The sequence below is a fragment of the Vicugna pacos genome, chromosome 3 (genome assembly GCF_048564905.1).
Source record: "Vicugna pacos chromosome 3, VicPac4, whole genome shotgun sequence".
Lineage (NCBI taxonomy): Eukaryota > Metazoa > Chordata > Mammalia > Artiodactyla > Camelidae > Vicugna > Vicugna pacos.
The window spans coordinates 38,695,789-38,707,821 of record NC_132989.1 but is presented as its reverse complement, the minus strand read 5'-3'; the positions used below and the strand labels follow the sequence as shown (position 1 = coordinate 38,707,821).

General features: G+C 33.2%; 1 protein-coding gene and 1 long non-coding RNA gene across 2 annotated transcripts in view; one reads left to right on the top strand and one right to left on the bottom strand.

Moving 5' to 3' along the window:
- The window catches only part of LOC140694963 (uncharacterized), a 66,064-nt gene extending 56,064 nt beyond the window's left edge, over positions 1 to 10,000 (top strand). Inside the window, exon 6 of the long non-coding RNA XR_012070619.1 lies at positions 9,809 to 10,000. This is a non-coding gene — a long non-coding RNA (uncharacterized lncRNA). The remainder of the gene's footprint in view (positions 1 to 9,808) is intronic.
- The window catches only part of DTWD2 (DTW domain containing 2), a 97,880-nt gene that overhangs the window by 43,812 nt on the left and 42,035 nt on the right, over positions 1 to 12,033 (bottom strand). The gene's annotated exons all lie outside the window — the stretch shown is intronic.

Here is a 12,033-nt window from a genome sequence, read left to right as displayed (position 1 = left end):
AAAACAACAAAAATATGTGTAGGGCTAATAAATGTAAAATTTTGCAGGATGAAGTTCTTACATATTTATATAACAATTTTATCAATAATGAGATTTCATTAGTAACCTCTAGATGTAATAAAAGAGATTTTTTAATATGTCTTCTTTCTTTTAACTAAATTTGGCTAAATTTTTCCATTTGTATTCAGACTGTTTTCCAAATCTATAAAAAAATTCTCCTGATCTCTTTAAAAAATTTATTTTCATTATTAGTGTGGCAAGGTATTAGAAGGTCAAGTATTTTTTGGCCATCTGTTACAACTACATGATCCATATCATTCCATTAAACAGAGACAGTTTTACCCACCATGCCTGTAATTGAGGCACATAATCATACCAGATGCCAAACTAAGCCAAGCATGCCTGCTATGCAAACAGCTCTTCTTACTCTGAATTAATTGTCTCCAATGGGCCAATTTAATGCAGTGCTTCTCCAGCATTGCCTTTGCCAACTGTGACAGCTGTTGCAAGAAAGTCTACAGTGCATCCACTGGCAGTCACAGCCTACCCTAAATTGCGCCTATGCAAAACATCTCTAAATAATGTACTCCTCTGAAACAATGCAAGCAATCAGAGGCTTAAACAGCATCAGTATCATAATATGGCTCACTAGAACACATATGAACACAAATTCATTTCACATTAGTAGATGCTTTCACACATTAAAGTACTCTTGTAAGACCCATTGGGTCAAGGCATTAATATTTAATAAATAAAATGCATTATAAACTTCATAACAGAGTCAGTGAAGTGACCAGGATAATGAAGAAATTACTAGTGACTGAATGAAGACCAACCTGCTCTTATCTCAAATGTCTCAACCTCAAGAATCTAGAAAACATACACAAAATTTTATGCAAGACAATAAAAATCTAGCTTAGTGCTATCTAATAAAAAAATATATTGCAACCTACATGTGTAATATTAAATTTTCTTTTTTTTAATTGAATGAAAGGTTTTTTATTTTTTTATTTTTTTTTACATTTGTTTATTGATTCATAATCACTTCACAGTGTTGTGTCAAATTCCAGTGTTCAGCACAATTTTTCAGTCATTCATGGACATATACACACTCATTGTCACATTTTTTCTCTATATTAAATTTTCTTATAGCCACATTTTTAAAAGTAAAAAGAAAAAGGTAAAATTTATTTAATAATATATTTTATTTAACCAAAAAGATCCAAAATATTATTTTAACATGTAACTGCTATAAAAGTTATTAAAATCATGTCCTTGAAATTTATCGTACACTTTATATATATAAAACATCTTAATTAGGAGGCTAATTTTAATTGTAAATTTTTCATCTGTATTTAGATTTTTATCAAATAGTTTAAAAAGTAGTTCACATAAGTTGATCCAAACACACTTCAAAGTTTTCCAATAACACATTCATGTAGCACATAAACACATTCCTTTGGTATATTCATGTACATTGACAACATTGCTTCAGCTTTTAAAAATCACTGCTTTAACTCAGAAACAAAAGCATATCAGTTTAAAAATTATGACTGTCTAGTGAGTAAATTCACTAAATCTTTTGTCAGCCCTGTTTTATTAATGTCAAATTCAGAGTGGTACTGCATAAATTGAAAAGTAACTTAAAATTTAACAAAATCAACAAAGCAGTCTTCATTTTTTAATTACAGTTTTTCTTTCCTTGAGCCTCAAACTTACCTATATCATATAAAGTATGACACTGGTGGAAAAAATTCAAATCACAATGCCATTTTTGTTTGTTTTTGGCTGTTGAACTTTGACACACAGTGACTTGGAGTTAACAGTACAGAAAATTCCTTGTAAAACTCTTCTACTATGCAACCGCAAGCACTGGCAGAAAACACAAGATGATTAAATTAATTTTCTTCTATTTTTTTCGATAGTTCCACAAGCCAGTGATAATTTATATAGCATTTGTATAAATATACAGAATTATTTTTAATAACTGTATCCATGACACTTTTTAGAGACATTGCTTCAGAAAACCAAATGTTTTCAATGCATATCACATGATGAAATGAAACAATAAAGAAAATATCACTTCTTACTTGAAAATTCCAATAAATTTGAATTTTTTACCTACCATGACTGGTACACTATCCATAAGCTATCCATATGACAACTAATTTTTTCATATTTGGCTGAAATTCTTTGACAGATTGGGAAGATTCAAAATATATCTATGCCCTGAGTTCAGTTTTTTTAGGCTATAAATGGACAATCTTTCTTCCTACATTTGAACTTACCCAAAGTATTTTTTTACCAAAAGTATTAAGTAGACTGTCTCATTTATCATATGACTCATCTAAAGCTAAATAAAATTATCTGCAAGCTTTCAAATTTTGAATCAACTGATCTTTGATACTGTGGGAAAGGTCTTATATCCTATGAGCAACTGCATGGTGGCTTAAGTTAAAATCTTACATTTTTTATAAAAAATATCTTCCTTAGTATTTTTCTCATAATTTTCTAACACAATTTCCACAACATAATCATTTTTTTTACCATCTCACTATCTAACAATGACTTATATGTGATCATGTAAGTTTTTAAAAACCTTAGAAAACTATTAAAAACTTACTGTAAATAATAAGTAAATTTAAAAAGGTCTCTGGAAAATAAGGTCAATACACAAAACTAAATTGTATTCCAATATATTACAACAAACAGAAAATTAAATCAATGAAGCACAATATCATTATAATAGCATCAAAAAAGATGAAATATTTAGAGATAGATTTAACAAAATATGCACGAGACCTAGATACTGAAAGCCACAGATTTGCTAAAACAAATTAAGGAAGAAAAATTAATAGAAAGATATACCTTGTGCATGTTCATAGACTGGCAGACTCAATTTTGTTAAGATGTCAGTTCCCTCAACATTGATATAAAGATTTAATGCAGTCCAAATCAAAATGACAGCAGGCATTTTGTTAGAATCTGACAAAAGGATTCTAAAACATACATAAAAATGCAAATGACTGAGAATTAGCTAAATCAGTTTTTAAGAAGAACAAAGCATGACCTCACAATATCAGACTTCAAAGTGACCTATAAAGAAAGTACAATATTCAGTACAATATGATAGGAAAGCACAGATCAACAGAACTGAAAATTGTATTCAGAAATTGACCCACTCATACATGTTCAATTGATTTTTTAAGATGCTAAAGTAATTCAATGAAAAAAATAGTAATTTTTTCAACAGATGGTGGATAGTCACATGAAAAAAATAAAAATCCTCAACCCTTACACCAAAACTAACTCAAACTGACCATCGTAAAAGCAAAACGATCTAGAAGAAAGCACAAAAATTTTTTTTGTGATTTGGAGGTAGGTAACAACTTCTTAGGGTATACAAAACATGAACCATAAAAGAAAAACATTATAAATTGAACTTTATCAAAATTATAAACTTCTGAGCTGTGAAAAATATTATTTAGAAAATGAAAAAGTAAACTACAAAATGGAAGAGAATATTAACACTGCATATATCTGACAATGTACTCATATCCAGAATATTCACAACTCAGTAATAAAAAGATAACCCAATAAGAGGAAGACACATAAATGGTCAGTAGCCAAACTAAACCCATAGTGAGGTGACATCAGTCATCCATTAGAGTGACTAAAATGAAAAAGATCGGCTACACCAAATGTTACAGAGGATGCAAAGCAATTGGATCTCTATTACACTACTGGTGGGAATGTAAAATGATACATATTTAGAAAATACTTTGAAAATTTCCTACAATGTAAAACAATACACTTAGCAGCAATTTCATTCCCAGGTATCTACCCAAGAGAAATGAAAATATATGTTCGTACAAAAATCTGTATAAGAATTTTCACAGGAGTTTTATTTATAATACTTATGACTGGAAAGAATCCAAATATCTGTCGACAAGTAAATAGATAAACAACTACCCATACAATGAAGTACCACTGGGCAAAAAAAATGAATAAACTACTTATCCACATGCTAATATGGATGATTCTAAAGAGCATTTTACTAAGTAAAACACATGAGACACAAAACAGAACATACCATATCATTCTATTTATGTAAAATTCCAAAACAGGGGGTAGGAATTTAATCTATTGTGACAGGAATCATATCAGTGATTGTCTGGGACTGCGGTGAAGGATGGAAAAAGTGAGTGCAAAAACGACAAGAGGCCTTTAAGGTCTGATGGAAATGTCTTATTCCTTGATTGTTGTGATGGTTACATTAATATGTATTTGTTAAAAATCATCAACTGTACATTTTAAACAAATTCATTTTATTTCATATAAATTATACCTCAAAGTCAATTTTTATAAACTACAAAGAGATACCATTTCTCACCTATCCAACTGACAAAAAAAAATTCTAAATCTTGACAACACATCTGTTGAGAAGGCTGTTGGGAAACAGGCACTCTGAGACTGATAGGTATGCAAAATGGCAGAAAATGGATGGAAGGGAATTTGACAGTATTTATGAAACTACGTAAGTATTTATCCTCTGATCTACCAATCCCACTTTGAGGAATTTACCCTGAAGAAGCACCTCCACAAATATGAAACAACATATATACAACATTACTTAATGCAGCATTATTTGTCAGCACAAATACTGGAAACAATCCAAATGACTTTCTATGGAAACTGGTTGAATAAACTTTAGTTCATCTACTTAAAGGATATTAGGAATACAGAAACTATAAAACAAAGAATAAGGAAGATCTCTACGAACTGATAACGGAGTGATTTCTAGGATAATGGTGTTAAGTTTAAAAACATGCAAAGGAATATGTCTAGTACAATATTTTTGTGTATAAAAAGTGGAAATGAGACATATATTTATGTATGTACCTGCTTGCTTCCTGCAAAGTGCTATATTGAGAGAATAAACAAGAGCCTAGTCAAAGTGATTATCCATAGAGAAATGAGGAAGAAGACATATGAAAAAGAGTGAGACTTCTTTGAGTATACTTTTTATATCGTTTTAATTTTTGTAGATGTGGTTAAGTTCTCTTGAGATCTTAGATGGGAAGACTATCCTGAAATATATTATATATATCCTGAATTATGAGTAGGCCCAATATAATCACATGAACCCCTAAAATCAGAGATGCTTTCTCAGCTGAGTCAGAGACATAAGAGTGAAGGAAAAAAAAAAAAAAGGATGCATGAGAAAGTCTCAACTATCGCTGGCTCTGAAAATGAATGAAGAAGACCATAATCAAGGAATGCGGACAGCCTCCAGAAGCCAGGGACAGCCTTCAGCTGAGAGCCAGCAAAGAATCAGGGATCTCAGACATTCAAGCACAAGGAATGGAATCCTTCCAACAACCCAAAGCAGGAAACAGATTCTCCCCAAGGTCCTCCAGAAAGCAACACAGGAGAAAGAAACATAGTAGATCAGTAACTTAATTTTAGTCCAGGTACTGTACCACATTTCTAACCTTCAGAACTGTAAAATAATAAATTTGTGTTGTTGTAAGCCACTAAGTTCATGGTCGTTTGTTATGGCAGCAACAGAAAACTGATATAGGTTTCAAAAGTATATACCTCTCTACAGCCTACCACCAGTGCCTTTCTTCTAGTCTTCATCATTTATCACCTGGACTAGAAATGTTCAGTCTCCAATCCTACTCTCTTTTAATGCACTCTAGCACTCTGTCAGATGAGTGAGCTTTCTCAAATGTGAATTTGATTGGAAAAGGCCATTTCATTTTTCTACCCAATCTCACTTGGGATTCGATACAATCCTAGTCCAAACTCAGCAGATTTTTGCTAGAAAATAAAAAATAGATTCCAAAGCGTATGCAGAAATGCAAAGGAAATCCAAAACAATTTTTATAAAACAGGAAAGAAAAGAATAGAGTTGGATGCCTTACACTACCTGATTTCAAGACTTATTACAAAGATACAACAATCAAGGCAGTCTGGTGTTGATGTTAAAGATAGACACACACATAAATGGAACAGAGACAGACTCACCCATACGTGGTCAAGGCATTTTTTCAAAAAATGAATCAGAGAAATGATTCAACAGAGGAATGACAAATCTTACCCACAAATGGTACTGAAACAACTAACACAGCCATATTTTTTGAAAATATAAATGTTACTCTTTCTTCACACCACACACAAAACTCAAATCATAAAAAAGCTCAAAATATATCACCCAAATAAAAATACATAACTTCTAAAAGAAAAAGTAGAAGAAAAACTTCATGACCTATGAGTAGAGAAAGACTGCTGAGTATACAAAGCACAAAAACAAAAACCATTTTTTAAAAAAAGACTGATAAACTGGACTTGATTAAAATTAAAAGTTTCTGCTCTTCAAAATCAACACTAAGAAATGCAAAGGCAAAACAGAGATCAGGACAAAATATTTCCAATACATATGTCTGAGAAAGGACTACTCTGCAGAATATATTTAAAACTCCTGCAACTCAATAATAAAACAATCCTCCCCCAAAATAGGAAAGGACACTTCACTCAATAAGAAATATGACCAACAAATGAAAACATGCAAACATGTTCAACCATCATTATCAGGAAAATGCAAATCAAACCCACAATGAGATACCACTACTCTGCCTTTAGATTAGCTGAAAACTGAAAACACTGAAAAAGTGTTGGCAAGAATGTGGAACACAATATTGATGAGGAAGTAAAATGGTATAACCACTTTGGATAACTATTTGGCCACTTCTTATAAAGTTAAACAAAAGACACAGAAATTCAACTCATAGATATTTACTGAAGAGAAATGAAAGCAGGCAACACAAAAGGCCTTGTAAAAGTTTGTTCAAAACAGCTTTATTCAGCCTTATTACTTCCTCAGAACCATACTATCAATCATCCTTTCTATGACACACTTGACCTGTCCCTCTCAACTAATTCCTACTGGTTTTTAATTATACTTAAGTCTCTCCTATTTGAAACATATAATAATAAATAAAACACCTTCCACTAACCTCACAATTCCATCCAGTTTCTACCTCACTTCTTTTCTTCCCAAACTACTTAAGATAATTTTCTATGCTTACTGGATTAATTTCTTCACCTCTACTTGCCCCTTAAGCCTCACTGCCTGGTTTCTATCCCATCACTCCACTGTAACACTCTTACTAAAATAAACAAGGATCATCATGTCACTAAAACGAATGGATACTTCTCAGTCCTCATCCTAATTGATCTTGCAGGAGCAATCAACTCTCTAACACTCTTCTTCCTTTGTTCCCAAGACACCAGACTCCCTTAGTTTTCCTTCTACTTATCTGGTTACACATTCTCTGTCTCCTTTGTGGTTTCAATCTTCTCTCCCGGTCATTAAATATTCAAGTTCCTCAAGGTCCAATCTTAAATATTCTTTTTTACTTTATATTCTCATTCGAGATAGTATCATCCACAGCCTGGTTTCACTTGCCACTTAACTGGAAATGACTCACATATGTATACTTCAAGCTCTAACCACCCCCCATAAACTTCAGATTGGAAATTATTTCTTTAAAGAGATTCTGAATTTTCAATTTCGTTTTAATGGGAATAGTACAGAAGACATACTTGAAAACACCTAATTAATAGTTTAGGATTATGCTAAGGAAATAGTGTACCCTGATGGAAAAAACCCTGAAAGTCCTTACTACAGCTTCAATTTCAATATATGCTGATGAGTAAAAGGAAGAAAGTGGGTATGTCTACACTGCTGCCCAAAGAGGATGAGCAACAGTAAAAATTACCATGTCTTTAATGGCACTGAAATGGTAGTTAAATAGCTAAAAGCCCTCCAACTAGTGAGTGAGACAAGGTGAGAAGAGTCTGGTGGGTGTTACTATCATGATCCCATCTTTGGAACAAGATTCCAGTCAGCAGATGGGGCTTTTGTGGTCCAATTTCTAAGAGCAAGAATGTTTTAATTCTTCCTAGATGGGGATTTAAGGCAGAGTTCAGTTCTACTGGGGGAAATGGAATGATAAATCAGAAGTCAAGGCTGAAATTCAGTCATCTAACTGAGCAATCTAAGTGCAGCAAAGCAGAAGGGAGGCTCACTGTGACCAAGTGTTCAGGGTTCATCTCAAGTACCCAAATATCGAGCTCCGAACATCAAATTTCCAATCCTGACACAAGTGGAGTGCATAATGTTGTCCTGCCTGCCTTGATCAAGATTAACAACAGCAATGCAAAACTCCAAACACCAGGACTATGGATGGTAGCATGGTGCCCCTAAAACCAAGCGGGTGCTCATGAGCACTGGGATTTGGAATGATTAGATCTCTATTCTCATTCAAGTTCTTCCAGAACTATAGAACTAAAGTTACCCTGAGACGCAGGTTTCTCATCTGTGACATGGGACTTTTAATAATACTTCCTCAAATCCACAGGAAAATGCAGAAGAAAGAAAATGACCAAAATGCTAACTATGATTATTTATGGATGACAAGATATCAGGAAATTTTTATTTTCCTCTTTGAAGGAAAATATTTCCTTCTAATTCCTAAATTCCTAAAAATTTATTTCCTCTTTCCTGCTCAAAGCAGAAAAATTTCAAAATACAGATAAGCACAAGGAGGATAATAAAAAATCTCTTGTATCTCTGGTACCCAGAGATTTGAGATCCCTTCTAAGTCTATTATTCTAATTTACAGCAGACTGTTTTTATTTGAACCTAAACAACAGAAACAATATTACTGTAAATATATACTGGAGCAAGTTATGAAGAGAGAGAGCTTCTTAAAATGAGAGCCATGTAATATTCACAAATATGAAATATAATCCTTGACATATAGAGAATGCCAAATTAACCGCTACTATAAAACATTATGATTCAATTAAAAATAATACTTATTCAAACTATCTTACAATTTGATCAAAGAATGAAATTAAATAATGCATGCTGAAATTACTTTCTAATGCTTAATAGTATCCAATAGAGATATCATTTATTGTTAATACCAAAAAATAAACATGATTTTTTAATGAAGTATAGTCAGTTTACAGTGTTGTTTTTATAAACATGATTGTTGAATACAAATAAATTAGAATTGAATAACATTCATTCATGAGTTCTGATGGAACTCAAATGTGAAGCTATCAAACTATGAGCTAAAATATATAAAAGTCACTGAGAAGATTCAAGAATTCTTCATCATATTCATTAAAAAAGAATCCAAGGGCTGTCAAGGAACTACAAACCAGTGAGTAAAGAAACATTGCTAATCACAGGTTCAAAATTTTTCCATATTAAGAATCATTTCTAGTCATAAAAAGTGATAATATTTTCTGCAAAGGGAATTCATGCCTCCATAGTTCTTCTGGAGAAAAAAATTACAATGCATCTAGGCCTATCATTTGTATACAGTTCATATTTTTCATTTTCAAATGAAAAAGTGAATATGGAAATGTTTAAGATAAAAACAACTAGAATAGTCACTCTAAAGAGGATATAATAAAAACATTCTCTTCTTAGAAATACAAGGCAAGAGAAGATGTTACTCATTAATAAAATCACATAGGGTATGGATAACACGAACACAATTATTTAGCTAAACAAAAAGAAATTCCTTAACGTGTAAAGGCAAGGCAGTTGGGGAAAATAAAAGGAACTAATAATCACATATTACAAAATATGTGATAATATAAGGAATTCAGAACTCCAATTATTTCTGCTAAGAATAAAAATATAAGTATTTCAGAAGTATAAGATAAGTAAGTGAATTATCTGTCTATTCAGGGTAGGTTAATTTCTTAATTGGCATTTCAGGGCTCTAATACAGAAGACACCACACGGATGCATTCCAGTCAACAGTCCCAGCTGAGCACAGCCTTCCATCCATTGCTGCCGAAGTGCCAGATACAAGGATAAAGCTCTTGGATCCGCCAGTCCAGACCAACTATTAGATGAACACCACTAAGTGACCTCTATCAACAAGTCAAACTGAATTATTGACCAACAAAGTTGTGAGATACAATAATATGGTTGTTTTAAGATGCTAAGTTTTGCCGCATTTTGTTAGGCAGTTTGTCACGGGTTCCCAAGACCACCCACAAGTCCAGTGATTCACTAGGATTCACAGAACTCAGCATTGACTTGAATGTATGACAAAGATTTATTACAGTGAAAGAGTACAAAGCAAAATCACCAAAGGGAAAAGACACACACCCAGAGGAAATCAGCCTCAAGCTTCCAAGAGTCCTCTCCCAGTTAGGTCAAATAGGATGCACTTAAATCCTCCAGCATTAAACTGTGACAACCTGCGTGAAGTGTTGCCTACTAGGAAAACTCATCAGAGACATGGTATCCAAGGTCTTTATTGGAAGTTAGTCACAGATACTTTCTGCCTAGTACATACCAAATTTCAGACTCAGAAAAAAGCAGGTGTTCATTATATATCACATTGTTTGTACAGTTAAGCACAATGAGCTACTCTTATCATTTAGGGAAAGTTTCATATCTGTGTTGGAAACTGTTTACCATTTACATTCTCAGATGCCACTGGCCATTCTCCCAAGAATGTTCTAAGGATAGCAGTCTCTAACCTGCCAAGTTAATTGCCCCTGCATATGTAGCAACAGTTAACTGCAACAGCAGCCACACCTTACTGTCAAATACAATACATTAGGCTATACAAGTCATGGCCGGACAGACCTAAAATGGCATAGCTTCTGTTCCTGTGAAAAAAAACTAAATTAAAAGTAGTTTAAAAGAATCAATGTGTAAAACAAAATGCACTAAATAATCCTTTTTTAAAAATGTGCATCATTTGGGGGGATAGAGCTAAGTGGTAGAGCTAAGCATACACAAGGTCCTGGGTTCAATCCCCAGTACCTCCTCTAAAAACTAATAAATAAACCTAATTAACCCCCCCCCAAATGTGCATCATTGTAAAATTATTATTTGAAAATTAACTCTTAGTCTTTTATACAGGTACATGTGAAGTCTCCTAAAAGTTGACCTCGGTAAGAATTTATTCTGAAGAATATACATTATGCCATTTGAAAAGTAGTAATTTAACAGTTAGCTGATCCTGGGTAAAAACAAATTAATGTGCAATGCTACAGTCAATTCCTGATCAGTAAAGAATCAGAAGATAAACTTCTCAGCTTCATTGAGAAATAACTGACACACCTTACTGTATAAGTTTAAGGTGTACAACGTGATTTGATTTACATACACTGTGAAACAATTACCACAACAGGTTCAGTTGATATTCATGTTCTCATATAGATACAATAAAAGGGAAAGAAAGGAGAAAAGAAAGAACAAAAAGAATTTTCTCCTTGTGATAAGAACGCTTAGGATTTATTTACTCTCTTAACCTTCCTATATATCATACAGTAGTGTTAGCCTTGGCTATAGTCATTGTGCTGTACATTACCTTCCTAGTACTTATTTATCTTGTAACTAGAAGTTTGTACCTTTAGACTGCCTTCCTCCAACTCCCCCTTCCCCTCCTCCTTCGCCTCTGGTAACCACAATCTAACCTCTTTTTCTATGAGTTTGTTTGTATGTTTGTTTTTGAAGTAGTGTAACTGACCACAACACTATGTTAGTTCTTGTTACACAACATAGTGATTTTTTTCTATACATTTCAAACTGCTCACCATGGTAAGTCTAATTACAATATGTCACCATACAAAGATATTACATAATTATTGACTATATTCCCCATGCTGTACATTTCATAACTGAGACTCATTTATCCTGCAGCTGAAAGTTCATACCTCCTAATTCTGCTGCACTCTTACCTCCTGTGGATGTTCCTTTTTCTCGGCTTCCTCTCTATCCAGATGTGGAATGCTGCCCCTTTCCCACAATTTATCCGACACCACTCGCACAAAGCATTCATCTGTACATAGTAGACTAATGAATGTCTGGGCAGATGAAGTCGCGGGGCAGGGGAAGGATTGTAACAAGGTGAACTATTTAAAATTGAATTTTTAATAACCCTGTTCTTTCTTCACATGCTCCCAGGTCTTGTCTTTTGC